This window comes from Cibotium barometz, chromosome 48 (genome assembly GCF_041138505.1).
Source record: "Cibotium barometz isolate CiBa-2024 chromosome 48, ASM4113850v1, whole genome shotgun sequence".
NCBI lineage: Eukaryota > Viridiplantae > Streptophyta > Polypodiopsida > Cyatheales > Cibotiaceae > Cibotium > Cibotium barometz.
This window is the reverse complement of record NC_141093.1, coordinates 9,275,724-9,295,396: the sequence shown is the minus strand read 5'-3', so window position 1 is coordinate 9,295,396 and position 19,673 is coordinate 9,275,724.

Sequence of the window (19,673 nt, the reverse complement as noted above, 5' to 3'; positions counted from 1 at the left end):
AAGTCCTCTTTTTATGCTTTGAATGAATTTATTTTATGCGTAATTTCTATAAAAATTTTTCCATAGCTCCGCTACTATGACTGATAAATCTCAATTTTTTTCTAAGGGATAAAGCTCATTATTAAAGAAATAATTAGAATGGTCTCTAATTGGATCATCAATCCATAATGGTCTCTAATTGGATCATTAAGAAAACAATTAGAATGGTCTCTAATTGGATCATCAATCCATAATGGTCTCTAATTGGATCATTAAGAAAACAATTAGAATGGTCTCTAATTGGATCATCAATCCATAATGGTCTCTAATTGGATCATTAAGAAAACAATTAGAATGGTCTCTAATTGGGTCATCAATCCATAATGGTCTCTAATTGGATCATTAAGAAAACAATTAGAATGGTCTCTAATTGGGTCATCAATCCATAATGGATTGAATCATCAATGTGCATAAACTAAAAGTATAGCAAAAAGCCATTAATTTGGCCTCAAGCATAGCTTAATCTTGGATTAAGGAAAAGCTTTATGAAAAGCTTCATTTGGATTGAGAATGGGTCATGAGTATGACCATTTCTTGAGTGAGAGAGAGAAATTATAAAAACCATTAGAATTTAAATATAAGTGGAAATTAACTTCTATAGCATTTATTAAATTATGTAACTCTTCACTACTATTCACCAATTAACTTCATTAGCATTTAAAAAAAACCATACCAATTAAACTTCTCAAGCTTGAGAGGGGTTGAGAAGAGAGAATCATTGAGAAATCATAGAAAAGATCGAAATTCAATATACTTACCTTATGATTTGCTTGATTCTTTATTCACGGTAGAGGCCCCCAACCAATCAATTGGTTTAGTATGTTGATGGAGCCACCAATGGAGATTGAAGAAAGAGAGAGGTATCAAAAACTAGTGAATTATTAAAGAATTCACAGTTCTTGGCTTAGGTAGAGTAGAGTAACAAGGCATAAGACACTATATATTTTAGCTTAGGTGGAGTAGAGTAACAAAGCATAAGACTCTATCTAATTTGGCTTAGGTGGAGTAGAGTAACAAAGCATAAGACTCTATCTAATTTGGCTTAGGTGGAGTAGAGTAACAAAGCATAAGAGACTATGTTTTTTTCAACAAGGGAAGGCTTCTATTTATAGGAAAATTTGAGCTCCTAACCAAACAAACCGATTCTAGAATTTTCCAAGTCAGTTTGGTCACATTTTGACCATTTTCAGGTCAGTTAAGCTAACTTTTTGGAACTAGACTTGAATTAGGAGAGAGGAGAGATAAAATATCTCAATTTTTATGAGTTTAAAATTCATTCAAGCATGTGAAATATGCACCTCCTTTAAAGAATTCCCCTTCCTTACATATGTGTCAAAATTGTATTGCTCATAGTTTTTTACTAATAAACCTTGTACATTTTCAACTCTTCATCTTATGTGAAATATGCACCTCCTTTAAAGAACTCCTCTTCCTTACATATGTGTCATAGTTTTTTTACTAATAAGCCTTGTACATTTTCAACTCTTCATCTTATGTGAAATATGCACCTCCTTTAAAGAACTCCCCTTCCTTACATATGTGTTTATTTACTAATAAACCTTGTACATTTTCAACTCTTCATCTTATGTGAAATATGCACCTCCTTTAAAGAACTCCCCTTCCTTACATATGTGTTTATTTACTAATAAACCTTGTACATTTTCAACTCTTCATCTTATGTGAGCATTTACTCATTTTTGGGTATCTTCTTTTACAATTTGGATTTATCTCCTCCCTACACATGGATTGATGCTATTGGCCCATAGGAACCTTAATTGGACCATAGTCTAAAGATTTCTGAAAATCTAGACCCTTAGGCTAAGGTTCTTTATACCTATTTCCAATTAATTCCAATTGCACATTGGAAAATTCTTTTTAAATTTCTGTTTCAGGGGAACTCATCTGAATTATAAGAGATATTTTTCTATCCAAAAATATTCAAAATCTGAATATTCTCTCTCTAGAATAATTTCTCTCTCTAGGTTAAAACAGCCACAAACAAGATCTTTTATATTTTAGAAAAGGAATTGATTACAGGGGAATATACTAGACATCAAAAAGGGGTTGGGGGAGGAATCTTACATTCTACCCCACTTAAAAAACGCGAGATGTCCTCATCTCGCAACTTGGGATAATTTCGTAAGATGCACGAATATGAGACTTAGAGAAAAATTTTAATCAAGATTAACCACCAAGAAAAGTCTTAAAGAAGGCAAGATTCAAAATAAGAACAAGATTTAAACTTTATTCATTCTCGGAACTTATACAGTAAAGATAGAAGAACTCTTTACACTTCCATAAGCCCGTCCATCATATGGTCACAAAAGCAGTCCTCACAAGCTGCACAAGTATAGGGTAACTCATCTATGGAAATGATTCTGCTCGTTATTGCCGCACCTATCTCAGTGGTATGAGGTGATCTAACAAAAGGACCTCTGAGAGGCAAGCCAAAAACGGGGTAAAGGCATATCTTCTCATGAGGAAGAAAACACGCCAGTAAGAAGACCCGCTCAGAAAACCCAAGATGCCTTGATCTCATGACGCAGTAGTATCGGGGACCCAAACCCAAGGCTTCGATAACCATGGCCAAGCGGATATTGTTACAAAAGTGCTGCTGACCCCAGGGTGTTACCCTAGTTATGTTTTGATAGGTCCGCCATTTGGTCTGCGCTACCGAAGTTCCTAGGTGAGGAAAAAGTGAGCGCTCATACTGTTCTATAAAGTCTTTCTTCACAGACTCTCTTGCGTCTTGAAGGTGAGAAATCATCAGGGATAAAACTAATTCTTGTTGCCAAGCCATGAAGGAGATTAAGAAAGAAAGGAGATTGATGGGAGTAAGATTACTGTGAGCGACAAGTAAAAGTTACGACTTATATAGAGGAAGGAGCTAGCGTAACCTAGAAGCCAACGGTAACTTACCACTGAAGTTTTACCGTCTTTCCATGATTTGTGTTTGACACATTTTTCTATAGAAGGCATTAAGAATTTTGAGATGAGGAGATAAAAGAAACTTGTAGGCTAAGTCACCTACTTTCATTGAATTCAGATATAAGGATCACAATATCTGGGGGATAACTTCTTATACTCCCCAAGAGATAAAGAACTTCTTTTGGGCCGTACTCGAATGAAAACCAAAACCTTGGTATCCAAAACACCGATTCTCACTTCTAAACTCATTGTTCTAAATCCTTAAAACAGGTGGGACTCCTGAGAAGTATTTTAGGAAAAGGGTATTCCTTTTTTTTTAAACAGAAACTTTCTTTTATTTTAGAGAGGGAATAATTATAAGATCCGAAAGGAAGATTCTTACTCCTATATACCTCGAAGGTTGGGGAGGAATCTTACATTCTACCCCACTTAAAAAGTGCGAGATGTCCTCATCTCGCAAGGTAGAGGACAGCTCTTATTCTTAAGATCCAATTTTTATTCTGGGGTTGCTTATATTCTGGTCAACCCAACAGAACACTGGGATAAATATCCCTTATATAGAACTCATCATTAAATAACAATTCATTCAGATTATATCATTCATATCTTTAACATGATAATGGTCCATTAGACCGAAAAGTTTCCTTTCGAACATTCCTCTACGAAAATTTCAGTCAAGCAAGTTCTCAATTTGACATCCCTTAACTTGATCTACCGGTCAAGTATTAACAATAGCAATCTGACAGCACAACCCACTAATCTCATAGTGATTTGCTGAATTCGTTATCATCATTCTAGTTATGAATATCATCACAGGGACTCGTCCCATTCCCCCTCATTGTGGTTTCATTATATTTCAACTAATTTTTAAAAATCAACATTTTTCAATCAGCATTTTCAATCAGAATCCAAATCAATTCATTCATTCTCAAACAGAATTAAAAATCATATCAATCACATTCGAAATCATCATCTATATAGCATTAACGCTTATAATTTCAAGTCTTAGATTTACTCGTATATACTGTCAGTAAAGAGCTGCAGTATACTCTCGGTATATACGGGTAGTCACGGCCCTTGGAATTATAAGGTAAATACTATCATGTCTAGGCCTCAAGAAAGTCAGGGTTTCTATATAATTGCGGTACTTCCATCTGAAGAACCAATTACCAAATTATGAATTTCAGTTTGAATATCAAATTGTATGAGTTATATCACACAATTATAACCTTTTTGTGTTTCTTGATAAATTTTTTACATATTTGTCTTCTCAGTTGATCTTTATTAACCAATTGCTCTGATACCAACTGTAAGATCCCTGTTCCCACCGAGCAACGGATTCGGGGTACTGGCAGCGGAAGTAGCGCTTCTCGCGTGGGACAGGGGTCCCACACTCGGGGCCTCGCCCACGGATATCCGGATAAGAGACTAATCCGTCGGTTGTTCCAAAACCGAACCCGGAAAAACTTCCTTTACCGGAAAGCACGGGCGATTCCACCAGGATAACTTTTTACTCTAACGTAGTCAAGATCATTTCTGATCGAGATGATCCGATTACATCTATAAGATACTTAGTCAGTTCAAGGAAGAAACTTGCACTTGGATCATTGGGATCAACGCTTTTTTCCCCATTCAAGAGGCACAGCCGTTGATTCCTATCCATAGAACAGTTACTGTCCAGGATTTATTTATTTATTTTTTTCTATCGTAAAAACAAAAGTTTGAGTCTCGGTTTACGGATCCATCAGTCCAGCCTAACCCCATCCAATCCCATGGGTTAGCCAACCGCCCAACCACTGTAGTGATGGGATCCAATTAAAAATTTGGTTAGGTTTTGTCCCGGGTACCAAGGAAAAGAGTTCCAAGGCCCCCTAGCCGGATGTTCATGCAAAATAAAACTAGTCACACCACTCACACACCCAATATGAAATTGCCTTTTTCAACCAGATTCAACCAGTTTAAAACAATCCTTTAATAAAACCATAGTATCATTGATCACCATCTTCCAATTTATCCAATTGATTCTTAATTTCCCATCATTCCTTCATCAGAGTATATATGGCATCATTGGCAACTAGAACGCTCAGGGGCCGTTTCGATAGTTCCTAGCCTTTAATAATTTTCCATCATTCCTTCATCAGAGTATATATGGCATCATTGGCAACTAGAACGCTCAGGGGCCGTTTCGATAGTTCCTAGCCTTTAATACTTGGCAATATAATCACTTATCAAGATGGACTCTCGTTGAAGATCAGCAAGATCAACCAACAGATCCATATAAGGGGCCATGGACTCATCCATTGAAGACCAGCAAGGTCAATCAACCAGATCCATGCCCGATTCAGAAAACAACTCCAACTCTGTTCCAATATCTTCCTCGACGCACGCGTGGGTATCCTAGGCAACCCAGAGCCCGAGCACCGTATGGTCAGCACCCTCTAGGATCCTTCGCAGGTAACCTAGCGCTTCACGCATAGGCCGCTTCCTTGGCCCCTCATCCACCGTACCGGAAGCTCACCATTTTAATCGCACCGAGGCTGGTCAAGACCTCGGCCGACCTTGCTACGCGAGACGTCCTTCATTGACTCCCCGTCAGCAGTTGCAACTTTACCATCACGACTTTAATCACAAGACGGTCAAAATGCTCCCCCCAGCATTCTTGACATAAAACAATCATTTACAAACAGCATTTACAAACAGTATTTACAAACAGTTTACAACACAATTTCTATTTTAACTTTCATTTTTCCACATTATCCTTTATCAATCTACATTACTTATTCCATATTCCATTTATATGTATACTCATCCCATCACATCATTTCTATCTCATCACTTCAGATTCCCTCACATCGCATATCGTATATTCACATCCATACATCCACATCTATATGCGTACATTCACATCTACATGCATACATCTACATCTCTATGCATACATCCACATCCACATTCACATTCACCTCCATACATCTACATCTACATGTATACATCCACATCTCTATTCACATCTACATCTATACATCTACATCTACATGCATCCATCCACCTCCACATCCACATCTACATCTATACATCTACATCTACATGCATACATCCATATCTCCATTCCCATCTACATCTATACATCTACATCTACATGCATCCATCTACCTCCACATCCACATCTACATCTATACATCTACATCTACATGTATACATCCACCTCCATATCCACATCCGTATCTATACATCTACATCTACATGTATACATCCACATCCACATCTATACATCTACATCTACATGCATACATCCACATCTCCATTCACATCTACATCTATACATCTACATCTACATGCATCCATCCACCTCCATATCCACATCTACATCTATACATCTACATCTACATGCAAACATCCACATCTCCATGCATGATAAAATTCTTTTAATTAATCTAGGATGATAGTTCCTAGAATATGGTAGAAAGTCCTCTTTTTATGCTTTGAATGAATTTATTTTATGCGTAATTTCTATAAAAATTTTTCCATAGCTCCGCTACTATGACTGATAAATCTCAATTTTTTTCTAAGGGATAAAGCTCATTATTAAAGAAATAATTAGAATGGTCTCTAATTGGATCATCAATCCATAATGGTCTCTAATTGGATCATTAAGAAAACAATTAGAATGGTCTCTAATTGGATCATCAATCCATAATGGTCTCTAATTGGATCATTAAGAAAACAATTAGAATGGTCTCTAATTGGATCATCAATCCATAATGGTCTCTAATTGGATCATTAAGAAAACAATTAGAATGGTCTCTAATTGGGTCATCAATCCATAATGGTCTCTAATTGGATCATTAAGAAAACAATTAGAATGGTCTCTAATTGGGTCATCAATCCATAATGGATTGAATCATCAATGTGCATAAACTAAAAGTATAGCAAAAAGCCATTAATTTGGCCTCAAGCATAGCTTAATCTTGGATTAAGGAAAAGCTTTATGAAAAGCTTCATTTGGATTGAGAATGGGTCATGAGTATGACCATTTCTTGAGTGAGAGAGAGAAATTATAAAAACCATTAGAATTTAAATATAAGTGGAAATTAACTTCTATAGCATTTATTAAATTATGTAACTCTTCACTACTATTCACCAATTAACTTCATTAGCATTTAAAAAAAACCATACCAATTAAACTTCTCAAGCTTGAGAGGGGTTGAGAAGAGAGAATCATTGAGAAATCATAGAAAAGATCGAAATTCAATATACTTACCTTATGATTTGCTTGATTCTTTATTCACGGTAGAGGCCCCCAACCAATCAATTGGTTTAGTATGTTGATGGAGCCACCAATGGAGATTGAAGAAAGAGAGAGGTATCAAAAACTAGTGAATTATTAAAGAATTCACAGTTCTTGGCTTAGGTAGAGTAGAGTAACAAGGCATAAGACACTATATATTTTAGCTTAGGTGGAGTAGAGTAACAAAGCATAAGACTCTATCTAATTTGGCTTAGGTGGAGTAGAGTAACAAAGCATAAGACTCTATCTAATTTGGCTTAGGTGGAGTAGAGTAACAAAGCATAAGAGACTATGTTTTTTTCAACAAGGGAAGGCTTCTATTTATAGGAAAATTTGAGCTCCTAACCAAACAAACCGATTCTAGAATTTTCCAAGTCAGTTTGGTCACATTTTGACCATTTTTAGGTCAGTTAAGCTAACTTTTTGGAACTAGACTTGAATTAGGAGAGAGGAGAGATAAAATATCTCAATTTTTATGAGTTTAAAATTCATTCAAGCATGTGAAATATGCACCTCCTTTAAAGAATTCCCCTTCCTTACATATGTGTCAAAATTGTATTGCTCATAGTTTTTTACTAATAAACCTTGTACATTTTCAACTCTTCATCTTATGTGAAATATGCACCTCCTTTAAAGAACTCCTCTTCCTTACATATGTGTCATAGTTTTTTTACTAATAAGCCTTGTACATTTTCAACTCTTCATCTTATGTGAAATATGCACCTCCTTTAAAGAACTCCCCTTCCTTACATATGTGTTTATTTACTAATAAACCTTGTACATTTTCAACTCTTCATCTTATGTGAAATATGCACCTCCTTTAAAGAACTCCCCTTCCTTACATATGTGTTTATTTACTAATAAACCTTGTATATTTTCAACTCTTCATCTTATGTGAGCATTTACTCATTTTTGGGTATCTTCTTTTACAATTTGGATTTATCTCCTCCCTACACATGGATTGATGCTATTGGCCCATAGGAACCTTAATTGGACCATAGTCTAAAGATTTCTGAAAATCTAGACCCTTAGGCTAAGGTTCTTTATACTTATTTCCAATTAATTCCAATTGCACATTGGAAAATTCTTTTTAAATTTCTGTTTCAGGGGAACTCATCTGAATTATAAGAGATATTTTTCTATCCAAAAATATTCAAAATCTGAATATTCTCTCTCTAGAATAATTTCTCTCTCTAGGTTAAAACAGCCACAAACAAGATCTTTTATATTTTAGAAAAGGAATTGATTACAGGGGAATATACTAGACATCAAAAAGGGGTTGGGGGAGCAATCTTACAAGTTGGGCTAACACCAACAACCGATCTCCACTGGTTGGTGGTCAGTCCACCATGTAGTGAAATCCAAAAGAATGAGGAGATTTGTGCCTTCCTGTAAGAATGCCACAACCTCCACCACCAGAAACTCCTCTGAATGTCAGAGGTAATACCATAGGACTTCCAATGAGGTCTAAGGGTAGGGACTCTCTAAATCTATCCCAAGACAAGTCCCAAGACAAGTTGCCAGGCATTCCTCACAATGTATATATAGAAAGGAAAGCTTTTCATCGGATTGGTGGCATCCATCCATTCCCACTCACCGGGATCCCAAGGAAAATGTTTGACCAAACACCAAAGGTAAGAAGCATCTGTGATCATCTCCCGGGGGAGGGGTCAATATAAAAGTGCTTCCCTGCTCCGATAACAACTCTCACGGGCCAAACCATTGATCCCTCAACTATATCGCACCACACGTTTCTCCAACTACCACCCATTATTAGCAGAAAAGAAAAATGGTACCTCACTCTTCCCAGGCGAGGGGAGACCAAACCACAAGTGAGGAGATCCATCCAAAAAAACCCCTATAACCCAATGGTTGGGTATGGCTACATCAATTTGCATAATCCTCCAACTAGCTCCCCTCAAGTGCTGAGTAAGGCCAACCCTCTGATCCTCCGTGAGGCTCTTAAACCTCTTCCACTCCATGACAGAAGGAAAAAACATCTCCCAAAAGCAGCCCAATGGATATGTGTGGAAGTGCCAAGAGATCTACTATGCTCATCCACGATCAAATCATTCCATAAAATGGGCTATCTGTAAGCCTCCTCAATTGACCGAGGAGGTATATGAATTAGAAAACTTCTCATGCACTCCCAGGCCCGAAGAAGGGACCTAACCAGAGGGGAGGAGGGGGGGCGGTGATCTACCTCAAAAAAGGTGAACCGTGAGTTGTAGAGCTAGTCTCCACCCTTGACTGGAGTGCATCTCATAACCTATTGCGTGAGAAAGTCCTTCTAAGGCATAGTGCCAAGAAGAAATCCTCAGACAATCAACTTGCAAAGCAACGCCTTACACTGCACCTCTAGGTCAATGATATTCAATCCCCCCTCATGCTTATGTTTGATAATGGTTTCCAAGGATACTCTAGCCACCCGGGTGTGTGCAGTGCCATCCAACCCCGACCACAAAAAGTTCCTAATGAGGTGGTGGAGTTGGCCAATGCATCCTCTATGAAAAACCCAACACGAAGTGATGAACCAAGCCGTGGCCAACAGCACTTGGTTAACCACCAACACTCTAGATGCCAGGTCAAGCTTACTGCTACTCTATTGTTGAAGTTTTCTCTTAATGCTCATGTGAGTATAGGTGCAAACTACTGTGCTGGGGAAATGTCAACGCCAACCTGATAGTCAAGGTACCTAGTAGTACATCCTCTCTCAATCCAAGTAAACCCCACATCTAAGCCCCAATCTATCTGTGGGGAGTCACTGACCCAAAATCTGACAGATTTGTGCCAATTAATGTTGGCACCTGTAGCCAAACAAAACATACCCAGGGCTATTTGAAAAGCACAAAGACAAGCATGTGAAGCCTCTAGAAACATTGTGGTGTCATCTGCTAACTCTGAATCCACAAGCTCATCCTTTGTGCATAAAGGCAATCTAAGACCCATGGCACCTAGGGTGGCGCGAAGAAATCTACTCATGGCCTTTGTTACAGTGAGAAAAAGTAGGGGAGCAAGGGGGCAACCTTGCCGCACTGAGCAAGAAATCTAAAAGCACTCACCTTGTTCCCCGTAGGCCAAAACCGTGCTATGGGCCTCCCTATCCAATCCTAGGAGAATCCCATATGTGCCATCGTGCCTTCCAAAAAACCCCAATCCACTCTATCATATGCTTTTTCAAAATCCAACAGAAGGAATGCAAGGGGTTGGTGGCTAGCTTTAGCCCAGTCAACAGCTTCCTAAAATGAAAAAATGTTATAAAAAATACTCCTTCCTTGGAGAAAACCATTCTGTGTGTCATGAATGATCCTTTGGAGGACTAGTTGCAGCCTTATACTCAAAGCCTTAGCTTATGCAGAACCTAATAATGTAATCGGCCTCCATTGCCTGAGGTTGGTCTTATCCCCAGCTTTTGGGATAAGGTGGATAAGGCCCTCCATAAGATGGGGTGGCATCATACCTATACACCACATCTCCTATAAAAGGCAAGAGTGATCTCATCCCCAATGTGATCCCAAAACTGAATAAAGAAAGATGGGGAGAGACCATCATCCCTAGGGCATTTTCCTTTTGGGAGAGCCAGCAAAGCCAGCCTCAATTCATCCTTCGAGAAAGGAGCATCCTAAGAGGAACACATCATCTGTAATGAGTTTGGGCATGCAGTCCCAAACTTTATGTTGTGCAACATCTCTATGTGGAGGAACTCAGAATGCCTATCCAAGACCACGCAGCTCAGCTCTGACTGTAGATAAAAGATCTAAAATCCAAGGAGAATGAGGATGCTTCCATGTTCTCTCTGAAGCGCCTCAATCTTCCGTCTGATAGCTCTCTCCTTTTCCAAGATCTCGTGTTTCTTGGCCAACACAACAGACCAATAATGCTAGCTGGTCCTTTCTAGAGCCATGGTAACCCTGTGGGGGGCGAGGGTCAGGATCATCACATGACCTCCAATTCTCTCTGATCACAAGTGAGCTCTCTACGTCCAAATAAAGAGAAGCAGGGATGCAAACACGAGGGGAGGCATTCTGAGTCCCAGCTCCCTGCTGAGACAAAGAACAATCAAGCAGTGATATGATTTAGTGGTGCTAGGCATAATGGCGATAGTGCCCCCCCTATATCGAGGGCCCAATCATCCACATAGAATCTATCGAGCCGTGCAAAAATGCAATCATTCCCCCTCCTATGATTATCCCAAGAGTAAGAGAGAGAATTGGGCCTCCTCTCTAGAAGTCATCCTATGTCCAACAATCCCTGCCATATAAGAAAAGTGTAAATCTCTCCCATGAAGAGGCATGCTCCAAGGGGTGAATTCTACCCTCACAGCACCCTTTTTGTCGGAAGGTAGCTCAACCATATTGAAATCTCCTCCAACTATCTAATGATCAACCTGGGGGAGGAGCCCTATGATGGCGTCCCAAAAGGATGGGATCACAGTAGTTGGAATAAGGTTGCAAGAACATCTTTCTCGGGCTCAGATACCTTCTCATGGTTTGAGTTTATGTTTGCACCCAACACTTATAGTTTACCTTGCCACATCAAGATTTTGTGTATGCTAGTAGCATTGTTTACAAACCCCACCCACCATCAAAGAGCTAAGACTCACTGATTTGATGGTCCCCAATTCCAACATTTTGATCCTCATTCAAGGACAAGTATTATACATTCAGTAGCGTAGAGGTGGTGGCACATTGAAATCTAACTACAACTAACGCTAAGGTGTTAATACATAGGTAAGCAGAAGCAATTGAATATGGTTGAACTTGAAGTAATCACAAATTACAAAACTGGGGATATAAATTACACAATTGAATAGAGCAAACGACAATGGCAATTGAATTAATCATACAACAAAAACACCACTATCTACTTAACATAGTCAATTAGTCAATCAACTAAGCTCCAACGTTAACCTAAACCTATCCATTGTTGTGTAACATGCCTATAGACAAGCGGTAGTGATTTCATTTACCAATTACATCCATGCCATGCGTGCTTGTCCAATTCCCACCACAAGAATTATAATACGTGTTCGGTAGAGATCCTAGGCATAATCTAGGATAACTGAAGGTAGATTGTCGATGTTGTGTCCATCCACCCTTGTTGAGCCATCTACACCAATGTTTGTTGAGTTCTTTAGTATTAAGTGGGATGTCACTTAACAATCTCCCCTTCATAGTGTAGATTCCATCCTCAAAATCTATAGAACGAGGGGTAGCCATGGAAGGGTGTACCTGAAGGCAAGGTTAGGAAGTGTGGAGTACATATAAAACATTCCTAAGTTTGTTGCTTAAGAGGGTTAGTGTAAAAAGAGGTGAAAGAAGATGATCTGTAAAATAGACGAAAGTTAGTCATGTATGGCATGTGAATGCTTTACAAGGCTTAGTTCTTTAGATATAAACTGAAATTCAATTGCCAAGGAGCTTTCCATTGGAGCCAACAATAAGTATCCCCCTTTTTGAGAACTTTTACATGTAGGTTACTCTTTGTGAGCTTTGGTCTTAGGGTTCCCACTTGCATGTTTGCCTTAGATATGGAATTATGAAGCATTAGGCATAATTGAGTAGTCATCGAGGATTTTTTTTCTTTCAAGCTTAGGGCAACATGAGTTTGAATGGGGCATATCAAATATGTCAACCTACATAATTTGATGGGATGTGGTGTGTGCACTTATGTTGTCCTTTTGCATACAATCTCAACACATGACCTAAAATTAGACAAGTAAACTAGAGCCCATCCGCAAAATAGGGCAAGGGCCCCATGCTGCAATAGTAAACTAGTTGTTAACAATCTAGAAATGGGATTGATCATGGTGAAGGACAAAGATTAAGCAACATAATTAAGGTGGATTAAACCACATTAAAAACTCTGTAAGAGAGAGAGAGGGAGATTGCACACTCAACACTGAATTCTATTCACTTGCATATCACAATGAACCATACAATGATATAGGCTTTCTAGCCTTATCCCACTTTACATATCATCATCCATGTGGCAACTCCTTTTCCACTCTTTTGGTCAACTCTCACACACCATGCAATATTACATGTGGCATTCTTATCTTGCCACAATATCTTGCACCTCTAGGGTGCTTTCCCACATACACACAATGCCACGATTACATCTCTCAACGCCCCCTCTTAATCGAGGTGTTCCACAACTCACCTATCATCCATCACCCATATCAATGTAGCATTGCACAACTGCAATCGCTACGTCTCAACACTCCCCCTCAATGATACATTGGAGTGTCCATCAACCAATCATGTGTGCGCGTGTCTACCATCTTAGACACCTAGTCCATTTTGAGCCGACTCGCTCATAGCGGAACCACTTAGTCCGATTTGAACATGAAAGTTCGGGTGGGAACCAACCCATGCGCATGCACCTCACACGTGCATCGCTCTTGCATACATCACACAACAGCCATTGCCAGCTTCTAGGTGAGCTCGGGTAGGGCGACCCTCATACCATGGGTAAAAAATACAATCCCTTTTTTTGGCAAGGCAGGGTCCATAAAAAAAAACTTTTTACGGCTCTTTTTTTTTGTAATTTCGGGGCAATTACAAACTCTGTGTGGGAATTGAGTCTTCACAATGCATATTTTCACTATGTTTCTCATGCATGTTAACAAAAGCTTATCGAACTTTGTGTGCGTGGACGGGTACTTAGCCAACAAGCATCAACACATTAGATTTTGTGTGTGAGTCAACCCTTAATTCTAAGGGTTAAAGGACCTTAGATATATATATATTTTTAAAATTTTTAAATAAAGCCTTTGTGTTTTTTTTAATGGTCTGCACGCTGCAGGCTATCCGTTGAAATTGCTGCTGTGCGCCGAGCCTTTTTCAGTCCTTAGAATCCCTGACAGACAGTCTTCTTCTCCCTGACAGACAGTCTTCTTCTCCTTCCTCTCGATTCTGCACAGCAACCAGCTATGGCGATCTCCTCCAGCGTTGATGTTTGATGCAGCTTCCTATGCTGGCCACCACCTCCTTTCTTCTCTAGTTTCACCTTCACTTGACATCCTCTCCACGCTGCCCTCCTTCTCCTACAGTAAGTCCCTTGCCTCTGCACCTTTGCTACTATTTGCTTAGCTTGCTGCTGCCTTGTTTGCTGCTTGCTTGCTGCTATTGTGTTGCTGATGCGCCTCCTCTAGTCTCTTCACATGTTTTCGCTTCTCACGATGTCTGTGAGCAAATGTTGCTATTCGTCGCTGCCCACTTTCTCTACAGATTCCACCGGCCTTACTACCTACTACATCTTTGCCTGCCCGCTTCGCCAACCAACTCTATTTCTGTCATGTTGCATAGGGTTGCCACAGTTGATGTCACCTCGTCTCATTCTAGTTTTCTAATCACACGCATGGTGGTTTGGCCTTACACCATGGACATCATGCTACTGGAGCCCCTGGCCAGACGACAGACTTGCTGCTCATGGCCTTATTGGAACCTGCTTTGAGTTCCTCATTGACCTTGTAGTCATAGCCTCTTCTTCCATCATCACTTGGCAATGATTTGATTCCTTGTGGATTGTTCACAGGCTTTCCATCACCTGCCTCTCAACTTTCTCTGAAGTTTGAACTTGGCCATCTCTAAAGTTTGAACTTGGCCATCAGCATGGCCACAATACCATTGAGCTCCTCATGAGCTCCATATGCAGCTCCTCCATGACACAACCGGCTTCACACACCAACTATCTCTTCTTTGATTCAACCAAAAAATCTCCTCATTGGGATTTTCATTGCCATTGACATGGCTACCATGAGCTCCAAATCAGCATGCTTTTCCTTCAATGCATGCATCCATTCAAGGGTGCTTCTTCACATGGTCTCTCAAATGAAACCATAGGTGCATAAACATGTGGAAACTGCCAAGGTTTCCATCCCCTTCCTTGCTCTCCTTCATTGAGCAAACATTCACAAGTGCATCCTCTTCTTGATGCACACACATGTGAACTCCATTGAGTTCACCATCTCACTTTCCATTATCTTGACAAGTATGCACCTCCACACAAGATTCATGGGATACACAAATCCCATACATAGCAACCCTTCATAGAGCATTCTTCCATGCTCAAACACAAAACTTGAGGCAAAAACTTCACAAAACCAACCTTCTTGAGGCATAATCAGCAGCATATCTTCTCTTGGCAGCTTCTCCTTGACGATGATGAAGACTCCATATAGCCTTCATAATGCTGAAATCTCCATTTTCAGCTTCCTTGATGATGAGCAAGCTCTCCATGTTGCAAACCCCCATTTGCAACTCTCTTGGGCAGCTTCTATGCAACCTCCTTGTTGCAAATCTCCTCTCAAATCCTCAGAAATGCAAATCCAAATGATAATATGAGTGTGCATAATTTTTTTTAATAATAAACTAAAAATAATACTTAATCATAGAAACACAACCAAGCTAATATACATAATTGTTGCATATCATGAAATGATCAATGCAAGGATGTAACAAAAAAGACACTTAGGGCTCTTGTAAAGAGTTCCAAGTTGTAGATGAATGTGGGAGAGGGCTTGACAATAATCCCACATGGGAACTTTTGGGAGTTTTAGAGTTTTTGTATAAAAAGTGGCTCATTTGAGAGCTTAGGGACATTGGGCAAACTCATGTTTGAGCTCTCTTGAGACTAGCTCTCCCTCTTTTCCCATAGAGGTGCAAGCTCTTCTCTCTCCCCATCTACATTGTTGTAAGTTCTATTTTTGTTAATTCAATGCAATGAGTGGATGTTTGTCTCTCTTCTCATGTCAATTCTCTAGTGTGTATGTTTCTTATTGATAGCTTCAAGATTTGTGTGCATGCTAGGGAAATGAGTATTTGAGAATGAAGAATGCTTTGATCTTGTGTATGCAATAGCTAAGCTTTCTTCTTGTTTGGATGTATGGATGAGTGGAATGTGGAGTTGAGTGAGCAATAGCAAGATTGAGCTTGTGTGTGTGTTAAGTCTATGTCAATAGTAGTAGTATTCCTAGCATTCTCTCCATCAAATGGATAAGCTTTTGTGCACCGATACGGGTTGAATCCCTAGCTCCGAAAGGGATGCAAATCCCATTGGACTGAGCTAAGTGTGGATCATACTACTCTTGCTACAAGTGAGAGAGTTTTCCGTCTCTCCATTGGCGCCGCTGCCGGGGAGAAAACTCAAAACCGGCGGTTGAGAAGCTTGTATTACTACCACTATTTCTTTTTGTTTTTAGGTATAGGGTTAGCATGAGTGTGGAATCTTGGAGCTAGTGATTAGAAGAGAAAAAAAAAGATTAGCACTTACTTGTGCGGTTGAGATCTACTCCCGCTAATGTTTTCTCATTCATGTATATGCTTTCCAATGTCCATGGTTGTTTCCATTGTTGATGTTTTGTTCATAGACTAGAAACGAAATTTGCCTAATGCATTAAGCTCATTGCATTATGTGTGAGCTTATTTATTATGCATTAAACTTGTGCTTAATCTATTATTGCGTTATGGCATAAGCTGAAAGCATGAATGCATATTGTAATAAGGATAAAACTTATGCAATAATGCATTAAGCAGAGCTCAAATAAGGCATGATTAGAGTCTCAAAATCGGGCTAAGTGGCCAAAGGCTGAAAAAAAGAAGGTGAGAGAAAGAAGGCAGCGGCTGTTACTGTAAGTCAAAGGTTGAAGGGTGATAGGGTGTTTAGTTCACACGAAGATTTCAAGATTCATGTATGGGCGAGGCCCGACAAGGATAGAAGTACTCCATCCGGCACCGCGGCCACAAGCTGCTGGCGGCCACGCCAACAGTGCGAGACTGTATCACGAGGTCGTTGCTTCCAGGGGTCTACGTCCAGGTGCGGCGCCACCACAAGAAGTTGTGGATGTGACGTGGCCGGCGTGGAGGCGGCTGGCGAGGTGCTTGGAGCCAAGGCGAGAAGGCTGTGACGAAGTGGCCGCGAGAAAATGTGAAGGCGGCTGCAGTTGGCGAAGGCTGGAGCGAAAGTGAAGGCTGCAGGCGAGAGGCAGCTGCAAGGGAAGACTGAAGGTGAAACAAAGGGGTGGTGGTGCTGACGGGCGGTGACTGCAGCTGAAGCCGGTGAAGCTAAGGTTGCCGGTGAAACCACGCAAAGAAGGTGAAGAGCCCGGTTCGAAGGTGACGACTGCTGCAGTAGCTGCTCTGAGGCGGTGCAGAGAAAGAAGAAGCCAAGTCGGCTGCTGCTGTAGAGTGGCCAACGTAGGAGACGAAGGCAGGCTGGCTGTAGGGCGTCAGCGTGGAAAGAGAGCGAACGTTGTGAAGGCGACGAAGGGCTGGTGCTTAGGCGGTAGCTGCTGTGAAGGCATTGAAGGCGGCCGCATCTGAGGAGCCAGCTGTGAAGGGCATTGAAGGCAGCGACATTTGAGGTGGCCGGCGGTGAAGAAGGCGAATCTGCAGAGAAAGCACCGAAAAAAGGTTAGTATTTTTTTTTATTTTTTTTATTTTTTATTTTTTATTTTTTTGTCAATTTCCATATTCTTTACAATTTTAAAAAAAATAAAAATAAAAAATAAAAAACAATAAATAATAAATAAAAAACAATAAAATAATAAAAATAATTAAAAATAATTTTTTTTAAAAGAGAGAAAAGAAAAGAAAGAAAGAAAGAAAAATATTTTTTTTTAAAAATATGTGTTTATTTTGAGTCTATATTTTTTGCATAATTTGCATTTTCTTTAAAGTTCTATAATTTTTTTGGCATAATTAGTGTAACTTGTATTTTTTTTTAAATTTTTGTAGTTTTGTACATAATTAGTATTTTTTAGCGTAATTCATATTTTTGTGTAATTAAAAAAATATATAAAAAATAATCAAAAAAAAGAAAAAGAAAGAGGTTAGATAGTTACACACATACTCATTTTAGTTGCATTTAGTGGTTAGGTAGGGTAAAAATATATATATATATATATATTTATAAAAAACAAAAAAAAAACAAAAACAAAGACAAAACAAAAACACATAAAACACCAAAAAAATTTGACCTTATGCACTTGCGGTCGGGACGTCTTATAGATTCTGCCATAGGGTCTAGGGCATTCTCTAGAGTACCTACGACGCAGGAAAGTGGGACCCAATCGGTAGGAAATTTGGCAGATATTGCTGAAACCCTTTCTGAATCCCAATCCGATACCCTTTCCTCCAGAACAACTAGTTCATTGTCCATGGACAATCTAGGGCCGTCAAATAGTCATCCCTTAGCCCCAAATAGGACACCCACAAGATCTTTTAATCCATTTGAAGCCGACACCATGGGGTTAACACTCAATGTGAGACTCCAATATGTCTATACGAATGCTCAAGGAGCTGAGATCTTTAGGAATCCACAACAACGGTATCTTGTTAAGATCGCAGACATTTTCTCAGAACTTGATAGAGCACCTCTAGTCAATGACCAGGGTAACATGTACATGGGTGGAGATGGTGTTCGCTACGAAGTCACCTACCATCCAGAAAATGTAGACAAATTAGGGGAGCTCACTAAAACCGAGTTCTTAGACTTATCAAAACTTTCCAGAGCAAGGGAGTCTAGAGATGATTGGCTCATTGAGCTGGACATGCCTGGACCATCCAATGCCTAGTCCTCAAAACCATCCATAGATGATTTACTTCTTGTAGATCTAAATTTGGAAAGGGATAGGAAAGGCAAGGGCAAAATGGATCAGGGGGCTGAGAACCAATGGGAGTTTGTACGACAAATTCCAGTGACAGAGGTCTTACAGGATGACCCACTTCAAGAGGTCTATAAGGACTCTTTAGAGGGATATTATGGACAAACGTCCTACAGGATGACCCACTTCAAGAGGTCTATAAGGACTCTTTAGAGGGATATTATGCCACAACTAGAATGCCAGAGCTAGATCTTCCTCTAGCTCTTGTGGTGGTAGTTGAGAAGCTTGCAGGACACATGAACCGAATAATTGATAAATGGGCCAATGAATACCGAACCTTAGATTGGAAAGAGATTCGGGAGCTCACGTGGAAAGGACAACCATTATTCATGGAAGTGTTCTCAACAAATACAGCCAAACCAGGAGAGACAGCCTTTCTTGGAGAAACTGTTGCTCCTTCCCTACGAGAGTTCACTAGAGAGGGACCTTCAACATCAAAGTGGACCACTGCTAGTAGCCCAACTCTAGCACCAAGATATGGTCCTACACCAAATGTGCGACCACAGGTCACACCACAACATCTTTCTCACTATAACAATCGGAGGGTAGGGGAGCCAACTCGGCCTCCCATAAATGCACCTCCTGAAATGCGGGTGACAAGATCTTTGGAGGGGTTTGGTGAGGCTGGTAATAGGGGCCCTACACCAATTTGGGATGCATGTGGACCATCTTACCAAAGAGAGGAACAATTCCCACTGAGAGTGAGAGGCCGTAGGCCCTATGATGAGTATTCAAGACAAGTAAGGCCAT